Genomic DNA, 18,302 nt, shown 5'->3' on the forward strand with positions numbered 1-18,302 from the left:
CTGTATTTCCTGTAGTGTCTATAATTCCTATTTAAGCATTTACTTCATATTCCTCAACATCAATTTATTTTTCTTCTCAAAAATAAATTCCAAAACTCAAAGATGAGATAAATATTTCAACATTATTTTCCCAAAATAAATTATCTAACAATGATACTCATACAACTATTAATTTTATTTTATTTTTGGATTTTTAACAAGTACTTCCAACACAAGATGATTTTTCCAAATCAATTTCGAAATAACAATATTCTTAACACTTCAACCTAATTTTTCTTTCAAAAATTACCCAACAAAAATCTGAAAAAATATATATATGCAATACCTCTTATAATGACATATTTTCTCAAAACAACCCTAACATAGCTTTAATGTCAAAATATAAAGAAAGTCCCTACCTCAAATATGAAGAAAAGTTAATCCGAAAATGCAAACATCACCCGATCATGGATCCAAGATCACCATTGCGAAGATCACGGCAAGCTCTTCGACTTTCATGTACAACACTTTGGCAAAATCTCACTCTAAAGACTCTCATTTCAAGCTCAAAGATTGGGCATCAATGGAGGAATAAAGAGGGAGAGAGAGAAAGAGAGAGATGTTGAGAGCAAGAGAGAGTTGAGCTCTCTGCTCAAATGAAGAAGGAAAAATGGAAAGGAGGGGAAATGATGGTAAGGACAAAAATGGGGGCCACCCACATGGGTTTGTTCTCCAAAGTTTGATTTTTTCCAAAATTTTATAATATAAATTATAAAATAATATAATTTTCTCACCACAAAATATAATATTTTTGTACACCACAAAATATAATATTTTGATCACTACGAAGCATACACATTTTCATTCTTTATAAAATATATAATCTTTCGCCATATGGTACATACCATAAAATCAACTATCAAATATTTATTATAATCCTATATAATAAATAATAACAACTCCTAAAGTGGTTACTACCAATCACCTAGTTAAAAAGGACCAAACAGTTAAACATAAGTCATTAAACAAACTCAAATTAAATTAAATCTAAATCATGGGTCTCACCCATAAGTCAAACATGGTCCAATTATATACCAAAATAGTCCGAACAAATTTATCTCAAATCCTGGTCCGAACACTCAAAACTCAATTTCAAATTCTGCTATAAATTAAACTGAACACCAATCAGTCCGTGAATTTTCATAAAATAAATACTCATCATTTAATTCTAAAATTTTTATCCAACGTGCTAGACTCATATGGGAACAACATATAAAAATTTCATAATTTTCTGAGATCGGGAACTATTTTTAAAAAATACAAAACCGAACTATTTTCACACAGAATTTACACAGCAATCAAATTCGAAAATTTGCTCAATTAAATTATTCACTGGCTATTTAAAAAAAAAAAATTTCTGGGTCATTACAGCTGAAATCCACCAGAATTAATTTGTAGCTCTGTTTTGTTGCTTCAATTCTGTTTTTGTGTTCTTCGAACTATGACGCAATCTCCAACCAGGCTTTCTTATTTTGATCACTTTATTTAGTAATAAATTGGATTTTGCTGATAAAAAATAAAAATCGCATTGTGTTTGGTTAACAGGCTCACATTAGACAACTTGATAACTTCCTAAGAATAGTGATTGATCATTAGACAGCTTGAGGACTTCCAAACATTTGTGGTAAAAATTTGATTTGTACTCTTACTAAAGCAGTGATTGATCATTGTTATTTAATGATTTTTTCTTTGGTTGGTTGTCTAACTTGACTATACAAATCTAGGAAATTATCATCCACCATGCTTGCTATAGGTGTGATTTGTAGGTATATGATTGAACACAATAAAAATACATTTTTTTTTTTTTGGGTGTCATGTGTCATGTGTCATGTGTTAATGATGAAATAAAAAAATCATACATACAAATTAATTTGATGAATGAATGTGTTAATAGTTAAGATTTGTATAGTCAAGTTAGACAACTATGGCTTTAAATTTTTATTTTGTTAACGGTTACGATTTGAATCCTTTTCAGTCAATTGATTTTTAAATTCATGACTTAATTGGTTAGAATTTGTAGTATCATACTGTTCGAGCTTTAATTAATCTCATTAGCAAAGGTCTTTTTATTTTCTTAGAATTCTCTAGTTGGTTGTTGTGAATTTCATCATTCTAGGTTAGTTTAATTGAGTCATTTAGAACCTTCCAATTTTTAAGCAATTTGTTTAGCTTTATATATTCCAAACCTTCTTTCTTTTATGCAATTTGTTTAGCTTTATTTTCTTAGCAGTTTATTTCATATTAAGTCTTTTTTATTCCAATTTTCGTCTAGACACTTTTATTAAATGATTTGGTAATTGTAGGAGAGATTCGGCATCATTAGCTTTACAAAGACTTTTAATGGCTCTGGCATTAAGATAAGCTTAGGCATCATTAGCTTTACAAATCAATATGAGTTTCTTCAATTTGATTTTATTTTGGTCTCATGTTTATTTTTATTTTTTTTACCCTTTTTTTATTTAACTGCTGTATGTTGATGGGTTTTGTGTGATTTTATTTAACTTTTTTTAGGTTGCTGTGGCATAATCAGTGGATTGGCCCTTCTTCTCTCTTAGCTTATTCTAGCTTATTCTATCACATGTAATCAATTTACATCTTAGGGTTTTCATCCCCAAACCTAATTTTTGAACTTTTTTTTTATTTATTTATAACAAGGTGACAATGGCATGGGATCCTTCTATTGTTGAATCTTTTTGGGTTATTCACGAATTTGGAAATTGCTTATTTATTTGTTTGTTTGCTAAACAATAGAATCATATGCTTCAATATTAGTTGTCAAATGTAATAATTGTTCTTTTGTTTAATTTGTTCTCAAATGTAGTTCAATTAAGACTAATTGTTTATGTTGGTTGTTAATTTTGATTTTTTTTTTTTTGGGTTTTTATTAGTTGGTGCACTCTTTTTTAATTACATTAGATGGTGTGCTTTGCTTAGCTTTTGTTGAATATTTATTTTTATGCTATTGGTATGCAACTATGTGACTGTGTGGTGGGGGAGGGAAAAAACAGAGAGTTGTGTGTGACTGTGTGACGGGGGAGGGGAATACAGTGAGGGTGTTGGTTGTTCGTTTGTGTTTGACTTTCACTGGCATAAGGCACCTAGAAACCTCATCTTCATGTAATTTTGTTTTTGCAAAATGCATCTTCTCTGTTTGCTACTATGTGCACACCAATTGGAGCAATTATTATGTTTCTCCTTTTTTAGGCCTCGATTACTATTTTATTTGATCGATTGTTCATATTTTACTCTCTTTATATGTTGTCTACTCTATGTTTAAGCAACATTATGTTTTTGCTTTATATGGACTTTGACGACAACAACGGAGCAATCTAAGGTTGTGGCTATTCATTCGTCATTGTCTTGCTGACCTTGTTTGGCTATTCAGTGTTTTGTAAAAGGGGGAGGAGAGATACTATAAAAGATCGATACTCGGTCATCGTCAATATTGAAGGAGATCCCAAACAGGTATTTCAATTAGTTAGTTATGTTAATTAAATTATGATGGAGATGTTGAAACCATGGGAAAAGTTGATGGAAAAGTTAATTAATTAGATTTGTGATGATTTGAACTATACTTTTGGTACCTATTAATAGTTGAAACTATTTGATGTTTTCTTAGACTGATTTTTTAGTTTTTTGTTTTTTGCAATTTCTTTTGGTATTCTCCATCACCTTCTTTCTTTAATAAGGTGTTTGGCTTCCATTGGGAAACAAATTCCAAAAGCAATTAGGTGCATGATATTTTTTTTAGGTTTAATGTTGTTTCTTAGTTATTCAAAATCATAAATGATGAAAACAGATCCACTTATTTCTCATATATTGTAGAACAATTAATTCTCTTTTAAAAAAAAACACAAATCAAGTCATTTATTTATAATATTTACATTCTCTTTTCTTTATTTTCTTAATTGGTTAATACATTTTGAAATTCATATGGTTGCTTGGCTTGGCCTAATTATTCTTCAGGTGGCATGACTTAGCTACCATTTCAAGTTTAGTTTATAGATGTTAATGAATCAATTCTCTTAGCAAAAAACCAACAAATCGAAAGAGATACCATTAGAGGTCACTTCTACGTCCTGACCTCACCACTGCTAGCCACCTCACCAGCAGGCAAAAAGGGCCTCACCTGCCTCACCACTCTCTCTCTCTTTCTTAATGCAAAAGAGAGGTGATATTTCTTTGGTTAACATACTTTCTCTTTAATAGCAAGATATCATGCCTGCATTTTTTATTCCTTTCACTTTTCACTTCTTTTTTTTTATCTGCATTTAATAAATCAACATGTTATCCATCAGTTACAAAGTGTACAAACCAACTGATGCCTTTTTTTTTTTTTTTTTTGAAATCCTAGAAGAGTCAACTGATTGGTTAGAGGAAGGCTAGCTTCCATTGGCAAAGGCAAAGGTAGTGTTGGGTGGAAGGTGAGGAAAGGCCGTGGTTTTCATGTAAATATTTTCTGAAATTGATTTGATTCAAATGTGTTTTTGAATGGTTTTTTATTTAAAAATATTAAAATGGGTTCATGATAACATATAAACTATTAAATTTCTATAACGAAATGGGTTTGTTTCTAAAGCCAATCTTCATGTAATGATTTTAGAATCCCATCTTTGTTTTGTTTTTCCCACTCTTTATTTAACTATCAGCTTTTCTACTTAATTATGTTTAATTTAGTTTAATTATCTTTCTTCTACCAGTAGTGGCCCGAGCCACAGATTGCCTGCAGAAGAGGTAGGTTGCATCTACCATGGTACATCTTTTATCCTTTTATTCTGCCTTTTGTTTTGTCGCTATCTAATCTGTGGGATGAATTAGAAAACATCTCTATGTTCTATTGTGATGTTTAATCAAGCATTTGTCGAAAAAAATAATTTTGTGGTGACTTTAATGTGAAATTAAAGTAGGTCGCAACCACCGGTTGAGGTGGAATCAAATGGGTTTAGATTGTTTGTAACAAGATCTTTACAACACAAAAAAGAATGACCAAAAACCATTGAGAATTGAATAAGAAATTGTCTCATAAAGTTAGCCTCATGAATGAGGTATTGAGAATAGTGTATAACTACTTAGCCCACATTGATTGTAAAGAAAAGCATTGATGGGTATTTAAATCCCAAGTTTTGGATAAAGGCATGAGCCCTTTGGGGCATCCAAATTTTTCGAAGGAAGAGAGTTATAGATGATTCAAGGATGGGCTTGGGCCAAAACTATGGTCCAAGTTGGTTATGCAAAAATTTCCACACACGCACGCCGCCCACCTAAATCGGGCCGGGTCTGGGTCGTGGGCCATGGATCATGGGACCAAGGCTTAAGGCTTGCTGAAGTGGGTTTGGGCTAGGCCAGGTTGGTGGTCCACCAACCTAATTTTTTTTTGGGGCTAAGTCTGTTAGGTGGCTGTAGATATATACTGTCACAACCCACTCCCCGCACCCAAGGGTTAAGCATCATAATGGCCAGTAACTGAAGTTACCTCCAGCCAATTCTTAAACAAATTACTAAACGCGAGCGGAAAAAAATATTTAAGTGAGGGTGTAACGCCCCCAAAATAACAACATTAAACCCATCAATAGAGACATGCATTGATATATAAAAGTTCCACATTCTTCCATTTATCAGAGTTTCATTACAAAAAGTATTACATGTTAACGACAAAAGCAAATGCCCTAAAGGCTTACAGCTTCCCAAGTTAACACTTGGTTATAACAAAAGAGTACTAACTCAATTACACATTAAGCCCTTGGCTTGAATTTACATGTAATACATCAAAAAATAAGACAACAAAAGTGTGTCCGCCTCTAGCCTCCCAAGCTACGCCCTTGGAGGTGGCATGCTACCTGTACCTGAAAATGATATTCCCATATAGGGTGAGCCACAACCCAGTAGAAACATACTAAACCAAATATGAACAATGACTAAAAGATTAGCAGTTGATAGATGGTCAACACTGATACTTTCTCTTATCACACTTTTCATTTTCATGACATACAAGTCCATATTATAACTCATTTTCCAATTCCTTTCAATTCTCAAATTACAACCATGGCTCAGAACCTGGCCAAACAACTCATATGAGACAATAACTCAGATCAAACACTTCCCATTTCATATTAGATAAGCATACTAGCTATATCACACAACAACAGATAAGCATACAAGCTATATCATCACTTCCACAGATATGCATATGAGCACTATCACACTTCAAATGACAAGCATATGAGCTCTGTCAACACATTAATAGATAAGCATATGAGCTCTATCTATGGAGTCCATCCCCTATCTCCTCCCAACACATCCGGTTTAGAGGTCCATCCCCTATCTTCCCCTAAACCGTGGAGTACATCCCCTATCTCCTCCAACACAACACAATGCATATAAACAACAATTATACACATCATCACACAATACATAAATTTAATGTATTCTTTCAATCGTCAATCTCAATGACACATTCCAGTGATTAGTTTCAGTTTGCCTAATCATCATGCATTATCTACAACAATCACGACTATCCTCCACCGATAGCCCAAAGCAGTTATTTCTATACAGAAAATAAATGCAACAATGGATGTATAATCAACATTTCAACTAGGTGAGCGATAAATAATCCAACTACACCCTTTAACCCCTTCCCTTTCCAATTTCCACATTCTCAAATCAATTCTTCATTTCCAACGATTAATTATACAAATTAATCAACCAATGTAATTAGGACATTTTCCATAATTAACATTACAACCCTTAGGTTCCATTTTCATTGATGTTTTATCATTAATTTCACTTTTTCCATGCCAAACATGCATCTAGGCTTATTATAAATAAAACCCCAACTTTTGTAAAAATAACACAAAAGCCCCAAACTTTCACAAAATTACCAAACCAACCCCAACATCTCAAAATACTAAAATTTAATGACAAAGCTCATAGAAAGGAGTAGGATATCCCTACCTCAAATCCGGAGCCCCAAGGGAGAAGATGACAAAACCCAACGTGCTCCAAATCCTGAAATTTTCAGATTAAAAAGTAGCCATCGACGATCAACAACTTTTTTGTAAAGGCCAAAGATGAGCAAATCACTCCTACTAGATCAAAACCTATAGAGAAGGTAGAGTTCTAGAGTGAGAGGCTCAACAATGGTGTTTTTGGAAAAGTATGAGAGAGAAGAGAAAGTGAAAAAGTGATTTGAAAAGTCAAAACTCGGAACTTAAACCCAGTCGCTCCGCTCGAGCGTCAAACACCCCGCTCGAGCGTCACTCACAGACTCCCGCTCGAGCGTCAACAATCCCGCTCGAGCGGCGGATACACACTCCCAGAACTTTTACAGAACCAGGTCTCCGCTCGAGCTTCCAACTCCCCGCTCGAGCGGCACTCACACAACCCCGCTCGAACGGCCAATCCCACGCTCGAGCGTCCAACACTGCACAGGAAATACTGGATGGGTGAAACTCCCGCTCGAGCGCCAAAACCCCCGCTCGAGCGGACAGGTCAAAATCTGAGCAACTAGTTTTGGTTTCTAAACTCAACCAACCTGTAACAAACCTGCCCAACACATCCTATAACCCAAATACAAAGTAAGAAAGGATGTACACCAGGTAATAACCAACTACTATCATCCACGGACACATGTCCGGATCACTGTACAACCAGGGTAAACCCGGGATCGCTATAACCTCCCCCCCTTAAAGAATTTCGTCCCCGAAATTAAGCACAAGTTTTCAAAAACAGGTTTTCCTCCATTTTAAACAATGTTACATTTTAGCATTCAACAATTCGACCCATTACCGGTCATCCCATCCCTTTAACAAGAGGCATTTCACAATATGTAAACAACATATGTACTTTCAACATGCATCAACATTACGCATTTCCTTTCCAATTTCAACAATATATTCAACATATATAATGTTACATTCAACTTCCATATAAGGCAAGTTCCAAAACATACTTCCAATAAACCAAAACATTTTCAATGTTTCACAACTTAAGACATATATAAAAGCTCTTAAGTTCAACAATAGTTCAAAATATAAATACAAGATTACATATCAACAAACAAGTCCGGATATTTCTCACGGACTTCCAACTCACGTTCCCAAGTGGCTTCCTCCACTCCGTGATGTTTCCACAAGACTTTCACCAAAGGAATGGTCTTGCCACGCAGGACCTGATCCCGCCTATCCAAGACCCAAACCGGTCTCTCCTCATACGAGGCATCTGCATCTACCTCTAAATCGGTCCAATCCAATACATGTGATGGATCTGGCTCATACTTCCGAAGCATACTCACATGAAACACGTCATGAACTCCGGACAACTGCGGCGGTAAAGCTAACCGATAAGCAACCTCGCCAATCCTCTCAAGGATCTCAAAAGGACCAATAAACTGAGGGGATAACTTCCCACTCTTCCCAAACCTCATCAACCCTCGCTTAGGTGATATCTTCAAAAAGACATGGTCACCTACCTCAAACGCCAAAGGCCTCCTCCTATGGTCAGCATAAGATTTCTGACGACTCTGGGCTGTAACAAGCCTCCTACGGATAAGCTCAACTTTCTCCGTCTTCTCCCTAACCAACTCCGGACCCAACAAAGGTGCATCACCCACCTCGGCCCAACACACTGGAGACCTACACGGTTGGCCGTACAAGGCCTCAAATGGTGCCATACCGATACTAGACTGAAAGCTGTTGTTGTAGGCAAACTCTACCAATGGCAAGTGCCTCTCCCACGTCCCACTAAAGTCAAGGACACAACCTTGAAGCATATCCTCAAGGATCTGAATAGTACGCTCGGACTGCCCGTCAGTCTGAGGGTGATAAGCCGTACTCAAGGTCAACTTAGTGCCCAAGGCACTCTGCAAACTCTGCCACAACCTGGCAGTAAAACGAGGATCTCTATCTGAGACGATCGTCACTGGGACCCCGTGCAATCTCACTATGTTCCGAATATACAAGTCAGCAAGATGATCTACCGAATCTCTCACGCGCATAGGAATGAAGTGCGTCGACTTAGTCAACCGGTCTACAACCACCCAAATAGCATCACTACCCCGCTGAGTCCTCGGAAGACCTACAACGAAGTCCATAATGATATGCTCCCACTTCCACTCGGCAATAGGCAAGGGTTGCAACAAACCCGCTGGCCTCTGATGCTCGGCCTTCACTTGCTGGCAAGTGAGGCACTTCGATACGAAAACAGCCATATCTCTCTTCATACCCCGCCACCAAAACTGGCGACCCAAATCCCGATACATCTTAGTACCTCCGGGATGCACCGCAAGACGTGAGTGGTGAAACTCTCGGAGTACTTCCTCTCGGCAAATCTCCGGCACAAACAAACGGTCTCGGTATCTCACACTCAGGTCGGGATACACTGTCAAACCCTTCTCAACTTTCCCATCGGAGATCTTCTCTCGGAAGGACTCTACCTCAAGGTCACCTTTCTGCGCCTCTAACACTCTAGTCACAAGCGTAGGCTGCGCAACAACAGAAAACAAGGCCGCAGCCTCAACAGATTCGCCCAGTAGCAAATCAAACTCGCCAAGTGCCCCCAACATCTCCCATTCCCGGATGGCTATACAAGCTACATCACTAATGGATTTCCTACTAAGGGCATCGGCCACAACATTGGCCTTTCCCGGGTGATAGTGCAACTCAAAGTCGTAGTCCTCAATGAACTCCATCCATCTCCTCTGTCTCAAATTCAAGTCTCTCTGTGTAAACAGATACTTCAAACTCTTGTGGTCCGAGAACACCTCGAACCTCTCACCATAAAGGTAGTGCCTCCAGATTTTCAAGGCAAAGATCACTGCTGCTAACTCTAGGTCGTGTGTAGGGTAATTCTTCTCGTGAATTTTCAACTGACGTGAGCCATAAGCTACCACGCTCCCCTCTTGCATCAACACACAACCCAAACCCTCTCGCGAGGCATCACAATAAACCGCATAACCCAACCCTCTCTCCGGAATAATCAAAACCGGAGCAGTGGTCAATCTAACCTTCAACTCCTGGAACGACTTTTCACAAGTCTCATTCCACACAAACTTGACCCCTTTCCGCGTCAATCTAGTCAAAGGCGAAGCTAGCCTGGAGAAGTCTTTCACAAACCGGTGGTAATACCCAGCTAATCCCAGAAAACTGCGGATCTCAAACACACTCTTAGGCTGTGGCCAATCTTGCACTGCCTCAGTCTTGGATGTATCGACAGACACTCCTTTCCTGGATACCACATGGCCTAAGAATTTCACCTCTCCTAGCCAGAACTCACACTTCCCGAACTTGGCATACAGCCTATGGGCTCTAAGTAATTCAAGCACCACTCTCAAGTGTGCCCCGTGCTCCTCCTCAGAAGGCGAATAAACAAGAATGTCGTCCACGAAAACGACTACAAATTGATCCAAGAATTCTCGGAAGATCCGGTTCATCAAGTCCATAAAGACTGCCGGTGCATTGGTAAGCCCAAATGGCATCACCAGAAACTCATAATGGCCATACCGCGTACGGAATGCCGTCTTAGGAATATCTTCCTCCCTGACCCTCAACTGGTGGTAACCCGATCTCAAGTCTATCTTAGAGAAACAACGGGAACCCTTCAACTGGTCAAACAGATCATCTATACGGGGCATAGGGTACTTATTCTTGACCGTAGCCCGATTCAACTTCCGGTAGTCTATACACAATCTCAAGGCACCATCTTTCTTTTTAGCAAAGAGGGCCGGTGCTCCCCACGGTGAAACACTAGGGCGAACAAAACCCTTATCTAGCAATTCCTGGAGCTGAACTTTCAACTCAACCAACCCTACTGGAGCAAAACGGTAAGGTGCCATAGAAATCGGCGCCGTGCCGGGCACTAAATCAATAGAGAACTCTATCTCTCGGTGAGGTGGCAAACTAACAAGGTCTTCGGGAAAGACATTCGAATACTCACAAACCACCCTCGGCAATACAATCTGGGTCTCATCACACTCACCACTCTCAAAGCTAGCAAGTAGACCACTAAGCTCACTTCGCCCTCGCGAATCATACCCCGGTGGCAAAACACTACCAACCCGGTCTCCCAAGAAATGGAACCACTCCCCGCTCAAGGTACATAACGTGACCCTCTGGCGGTAGCAATCGATAACAGCCCGGTATGATGATAGCCAGTCCATACCCAAAATAACATCAAAGCCCTTCATGGGCATGACAACAAACGGAAAAGGAAGCCTATGGTCGGCGACCTCTATATCACAACCTCTAACACCCTGTTTCAGGATCAACTCACCACCAATAGGCGATACCACACAAATAGGAGATGCTAACTGTGCTAACTCCAATTCCAGAACAGATGCAAATGCAGCAGATACAAAAGAATGAGATACACCCGTGTCAATTAACACACTAGCAACCAAGTTGCAAAACAGAAAAGTACCTCTCACCACTGATGGAGCCGGTACTAAATCCTGCGCGGTAACAGCATACACGCGCCCTGTAGGCCCCTGATCTACCTGCTCACCCCTCGGAGCAAAAGACTGCTGCACAGACTAGGATGACGAAGCTCCCGGATTGGCCCTCGAGGCCTGCACAGACTGAGCTGGCTGAAAACCCTGCGTCTGCCTAGAACCAGACGCTCCCGAAGTAGCACTCAACTGTGGGCAATACCTCTTCAGGTGCCCAGGCTGACCACACTGATAACAAGACAAAGGCTGGCCTCTGCCCTGACTCTGGCCCTAAGGTCTAGCTGATGAAGAAGCAGCTCGCTGACCCCCTCCCTTCTGCGGGCAAACTGAAGACTTGTGACCCAGCTGGCCACACGCAAAACAAGTCAGGCCTCCCTGACTACCTCTCCCCGAGCCTGCACTCGACACCGGAAAGGTCGATCTAGTAACTCCACCCTGAGACTACTGAGGGTAAGAACCCTTCTGCCTCCTACCATCACCCTGACCATCTTGGCTCCTCTTGGAGCCTCTCTGCCCCTCATCCTCCTCCTGCATCATGAGCTCCATATGAGCTGCAGCATCCACTAAATGTCTATACTCTCGGATGTAAGACCCACCAACTCTCAGCTTGAGGCCCCGCCTCAACTTCCGCTCAAACTCATAGCAACGGCGTTCTTCGGACGCCACCAACTCAGGTGCAAACCTGGACAGACTAGTGAAAGTGGCCTCAAACTCTGCCACAGACATACCCTGCTGATTAAGCCGGCTAAACTGATCCCTCAACTTCTCCCTAGCCACTGCAGATAAAAACCTCTCCTGGAAAACATTTACAAACGCCTCCCATGTACCACCAACACGAGCCTTCTCGTACTTCCACCATTTTCATTGATGTTTTATCATTAATTTCACTTTTTCCATGCCAAACATGCATCTAGGCTTATTATAAATAAAACCCCAACTTTTGTAAAAATAACACAAAAGCCCCAAACTTTCACAAAATTACCAAACCAACCCCAACATCTCAAAATACTAAAATTTAATGACAAAGCTCATAGAAAGGAGTAGGATATCCCTACCTCAAATCCGGAGCCCCAAGGGAGAAGATGACAAAACCCAACGTGCTCCAAATCCTGAAATTTTCAGATTAAAAAGTAGCCATCGACGATCAACAACTTTTTTGTAAAGGCCAAAGATGAGCAAATCACTCCTACTAGATCAAAACCTATAGAGAAGGTAGAGTTCTAGAGTGAGAGGCTCAACAATGGTGTTTTTGGAAAAGTAGGAGAGAGAAGAGAAAGTGAAAAAGTGATTTGAAAAGTCAAAACTTGGAACTTAAACCCAGTCGCCCCGCTCGAGCATCAAACACCCCGCTCGAGCGTCACTCACAGACTCCCGCTCGAGCGTCAACAATCCCGCTCGAGCGGCGGATACACACTCCCAGAACTTTTACAGAACCAGGTCTCCGCTCGAGCTTCCAACTCCCCGCTCGAGCGGCACTCACACAACCCCGCTCGAACGGCCAATCCCACGCTCGAGCATCCAACACTGCACAGGAAATACTGGATGGGTGAAACTCCCGCTCGAGCGCCAAAACCCCTGCTCGAGCGGACAGGTCAAAATCTGGGCAACTAGTTTTGGTTTCTAAACTCAACCAACCTGTAACAAACCTGCTCAACACATCCTATAACCCAAATACAAAGTAAGAAAGGATGTACACCAGGTAATAACCAACTACTATCATCCACGGACACATGTCTAGATCACTGTACAACCAGGGTAAACCCGGGATCGCTATAGAGGGTACCCATATAGACTCAAGAGGTGGCTCGTACGAATTTTAGAGGTGGCTCCCACAATAGTGTAGCACTTAGCTCCGTACAACACTTTGCTCCACACCAAAAATCATAACCACGATACAGAACGGAACAGATGTATAGACTCAAGAGGTGGCTCGTACGAACTCTAGAGGTGGCTCCCACAATAGTGTAGCACTTAGCTCCGTACAGCACTTTACTTCACACCAGAAATCAAAGTGTCAGTGGATCCATGACAGACAGAGAATCACAAAGTGACTAATAAATCCAACTCATAAGAGAAAAAATAACAGAAATAAAATACTTTCATTCATCAGAGTTCGTATTACAAAAGATAACACATGTAGTATACATTCATTAATGTTCATCCTGAATCTATAGCATGTACTACCAGTTAATAATCAACAAAGTAATAAATGCCCTACGGGCTTACACATTTCCAAGTCATCGCTTGGTTACAACAAAAGAGAGAGTCATGAGCTCTGTACATATAAAGCCCTTGGCTTGAATGACCATTAAGTACAAAACAACAAAATAGAGCATCCAGCTCCTAGGTCCTCCCAAGCTACATCCTTGGAGGAAGCATGTCATCGATACCTAAAAATGGTTTCCCAAATAGGGTGAGCTAAAGCTCAGTAGAAACATACTAACACAGTTTATGAGAATTAACAAGATATAAGTATGATGCACATGTTCATTGTCCTATGACAAAATCCATGTAACTCTTTCCATAACCATGTTATGCCAAAAACTTGCATCTCAATTCATTCATTTTGGTTTAATAGATACATCCACTGCATTCAATCCATCAACAAAGGTTACACCTCACAAGTTTCTAACAAATAAATCATCATATAAATACATTCACTTCTATTTGCCATTTTACGAAAATTTCGTCACTGGGAATCGACACCCATGTATACAAATGGTTTTTGGGACTTTCACCCTGGACACACAGGCCAACTTAGTTCAATGAAGTTTATCCCCTTTCTTCACCTCAAAACATGAAGTATATCCCCTTTCTCCTCCCAAATATCATACATATACAATGTATATCATTCATAATCATATTCAATGAAAATGGTTAAAAGATTAGTTTCAATTCACCTCATCCACATACAATGTCTACAACAATCATGGTTATCCTCCACCGATAACCCAAAGCAGTTATCTCTAAACAGATGTACAATCTCTATAACAGATAAATTATTAAATTTCCATAGGTGAGTGGTTAAGAAAATCTAACAACACCAATCATGTACACAATCTCTCAATTTCACATTCTCCATACCAATTTCATTATTTGTACAAAATAATTGTTCAAGACTTTTTAGGGCAAAACTCCTCATTTTCCAAGTATTAACCTCAAGACCAAAATCAACTATTTTAACACAAGATGACCCCATATCCAAATCCCATAATCATTTACATAACACCCACATAGAAAACCCTCTGTTCAAATTTGAACTTAAACCTTAGGTCTGCTCAAAACATCCCCAAATCCCACCATTTTCACCAAACGACCTATAACCAAGTTAAAACCCACATTAAGGTATAGAGAGTTCCTACCTCAAATTTAGAAGACCAATGGAGCAAGCACAAAACTCCAACGACGCTGAAATCAAATTTCAATCGGATAAAAATGAAGCTCCCAAGATGCTCTACCCTTTTTCCAAAGACACTAGGGCGGAGAGATCAATGGATCTAGGAGAAAATGTAGAAAGAGAGTGTATTTTAGAGAGAGAGGGTCTCACTTTAGGGTTTTTGAAAGAAAAGATCTGAAAAAGTGATGTAAAAAGTCATTTTCGCAATCTGATATACACGCAATCCGCTCGAGCGTTAAACACAAAAATTTGTTCCGCTCAAGCACAGAATACACACCTCCAGCACTTTTGCAGACAACAGACAAACTGCTCGAGCGTAAGAAGGGCCGCTCAAGCGCCCACCCACTCAAGCATAGGAAACGCCGCTCGAGCGTGGAAAACACCCTTCAAGTACTTTTGCAAACGTGCAAAGTACTGAGAGTTTGCAAATCCCGCTCGAGTGCAAGAAGGGCCGCTCGAGCGGAGGACCAAAATTTTTAGGCAGCACAAGGTTCGAAAACTAAGCAACCAACCTGTTCCAAACACACTCAAAATGCCCAAATAACCAAATTTAAGGAGGAATAAAGAGGAAAAGACAATGAATAACATTCAGAAACTATAAACATGAGTTTGGACTACCATAAATGTCGGGTTAAAACTGGGATTGCTATAACTAATCAAAGGGCCAATTGTTATTTAAGTTTCTCAAGGCATGGGACCTCCATGGTGGTACTTATAAAATCATTACTCAAAGCACATTTTAATAAACAGTTATATCCATGGATTTTCCTTATTATATAAAATAAGGTTCATAAATTAAAAATGCTAATATAATTTATAAAACACAATTTACATAAAATAAACTATGGTAACTCAAAACATACGTAAAACATATAAGGGTAAATTACAAACACCTCCTCGAGGTTTGGTGAAAATACAGATTCCCCCCTGAGGTTTGAGAAATTACATCCCGCTCCCTTAAAATTAATACCTTACTCTTTCCTTCCACTATCAAAGACCAACATATAATTTGCCCAACATATAATGGTAACTCAATGTATAATATAACTCACCTTAAAATTAATACATTACTCTTTCCTTCCACTATCAAAGACCTTCTTGATTTTCAGTATTTTTTTTTTCCCTTTCTTAGTTTGTTTCCCTTATTCTCTTCAGAGCACCCCTTCTTCTTTTATACTAGGAAGTACTACTTGCTCAGCAAGTTTTGGGACACGTAGCCACACCACGTGGCCTTGCCATCATTATGCACTAAATTCAAGCTTATCCCTCAAATGAATAAGTTTAAATAATTACATTACTATATTTTTTTTTTAATACAATGACCCTGATGTAAATAAATTACACTTTATTTTATTTTACTCTTACAAAATATTTAATTAAATATTTAAGGTTTTTTCTCATTTATAATTAAACAATACGAATATAAAATTTAAGGGGCAACTTAAATTTGCGGGCACTTGCCACGACCCGCTTACCCAAGGGTTAAACATCGTGATGGCCAGTAACTAAAGTTACCTGCGGGCAATTCTTGAACAAATTACCAAACGGGAGCGGAAAAAAAATATTTAAGTGAGGGTACCAAAGTAATCATTGGAGCTTCTAAATTTATAACAAAATTTATTGACCAAAAAGGCCGATATTTACATGTGAAGAATAGAATTATAAATACTATAAAAATGATGTGTGTGTCTATTCCGCAGCCCCATGTCTAAGACTCTCCAAAAGCTATTTCTGAATTGCATTGTTTTCCGAAAATTAGTAAACAGCTATAAACACATAGCAGAGTGAGCAATATTATACTAAGGGCATAAGGGCATAAAATTCACTATGAATAACTATTAGCTAAACAAAGCTTGACATTAAAATACAAAGTATATAATACAGAGATCATTTGATATATAATATAGAAAATCATATAAACAAAATAATCATAACCACGGTACAGAACGAAACATAACAGATGTATAGACTCAAGAGGTGGCTCGTACAAACTCTAGAGGTGGCTCCCACCATAGTGTAGCACTTAGTTTCGTACAGCACTTTGCTCCACACTATAAATCATAACCACGGTACAGAACAGAACAGATGTATAGACTCAAGAGGTGGCTCGTACAAACTCTAGAGGTGGCTTCCATAATAGTGTAGCACTTAACTCTGTACAGCACTTTGCTCGATACCAAAAATCAGAGTGTTAGTGCATCCATGACAGACAGAAGGTCACAAAGTGACTAATCAGAGGGCCAATGGTTATTTAAGTCCCCAAGGCATGGGACCTCCATGATGGTACTTATAAAATAATTACTCAAAACACATTTTAATAAATAATTATATTCATAGGTTTTCCTTATTATATAAAATAAGGTTCATAAAATAAATAATATAATTAAAACACAATTTACGTAAAATAAATTATGGTAGCTCAAAACATACGTAAAATATATCATGATGACTCAAGGTATAATATAACTCACCTTAATATCAATTCTATTTTTTTTCTTTTTTTTTTCTCTTTTTTTTTTTTTTTTTTTTTGCATTTTGAGGCCTTCCTCCATGTTGCCTCTCCTTCTCACATTCATTGTTTATTATTGTTGGCTTGTGCTTATTCATTCTCACCAATCTCCTATTTATAGGAATGGTGAGCAAAGCTTACACCATTGATCATTTGCCACGTAGCAACTCAATAGATATCTTACTTCTAGACTTGAGTAACCCCCAAGTAAATTAAATATCTTATTATATTTTGGCCCATAAATTAAATTAATTACACTATTGACTTAAATAATGACCTCAACACATAATATTTGTACTATGATCCTAAAGTTTCTTAATTATAAAATTACATACAAATTGCACCTTGATCCCAATTAATCGTATATATAATTATATTCTTCTCATTTATAATTAGATAATACTAATATAAAATTTAAGGGACAACTTAAATTTTTGGGTTGTTACAATCTTCCCTCCTTTTAAAAATTTCGTCTTCGAAATTTGTCATACGTGTAAGTTAAGGGTTAAGTATCATAATGGCCAACAACTGAAGTTACCCCCGGCCAATTCTTAAACAAATTATTAAACGCGAGCAGAAAAATATTTACATGGGGGTATTAAAATAATCATTGGGGCTTTTATTTTTATAACAAAAATTTATTGACCAAAAGGCCGATATTTACATATGAAGAATAGAACTATAAATGCTAGAAAGTACTTTGTGTGTCTATTTCACATCCCCGCTTCTAAGACTTTCCAAAAGCTATTTCTGAATTGCGATGAGTTACAATGATTATAGGTTTTTGGGTCAAAATGAGAAATAATGGATGACTTTAAAAACTTTTCATTGGTTTTGTGAAAAATTATAAATTTGAACCCACTTCTAAAGAGTCAAAATGATTTTTTTTTTTTTTTTTTTTTTTGTCAAATGCTACG

This window comes from Camellia sinensis, chromosome 1 (genome assembly GCF_055761805.1).
Source record: "Camellia sinensis isolate YWXY chromosome 1, ASM5576180v1, whole genome shotgun sequence".
Classification (NCBI taxonomy): Eukaryota; Viridiplantae; Streptophyta; class Magnoliopsida; order Ericales; family Theaceae; genus Camellia; species Camellia sinensis.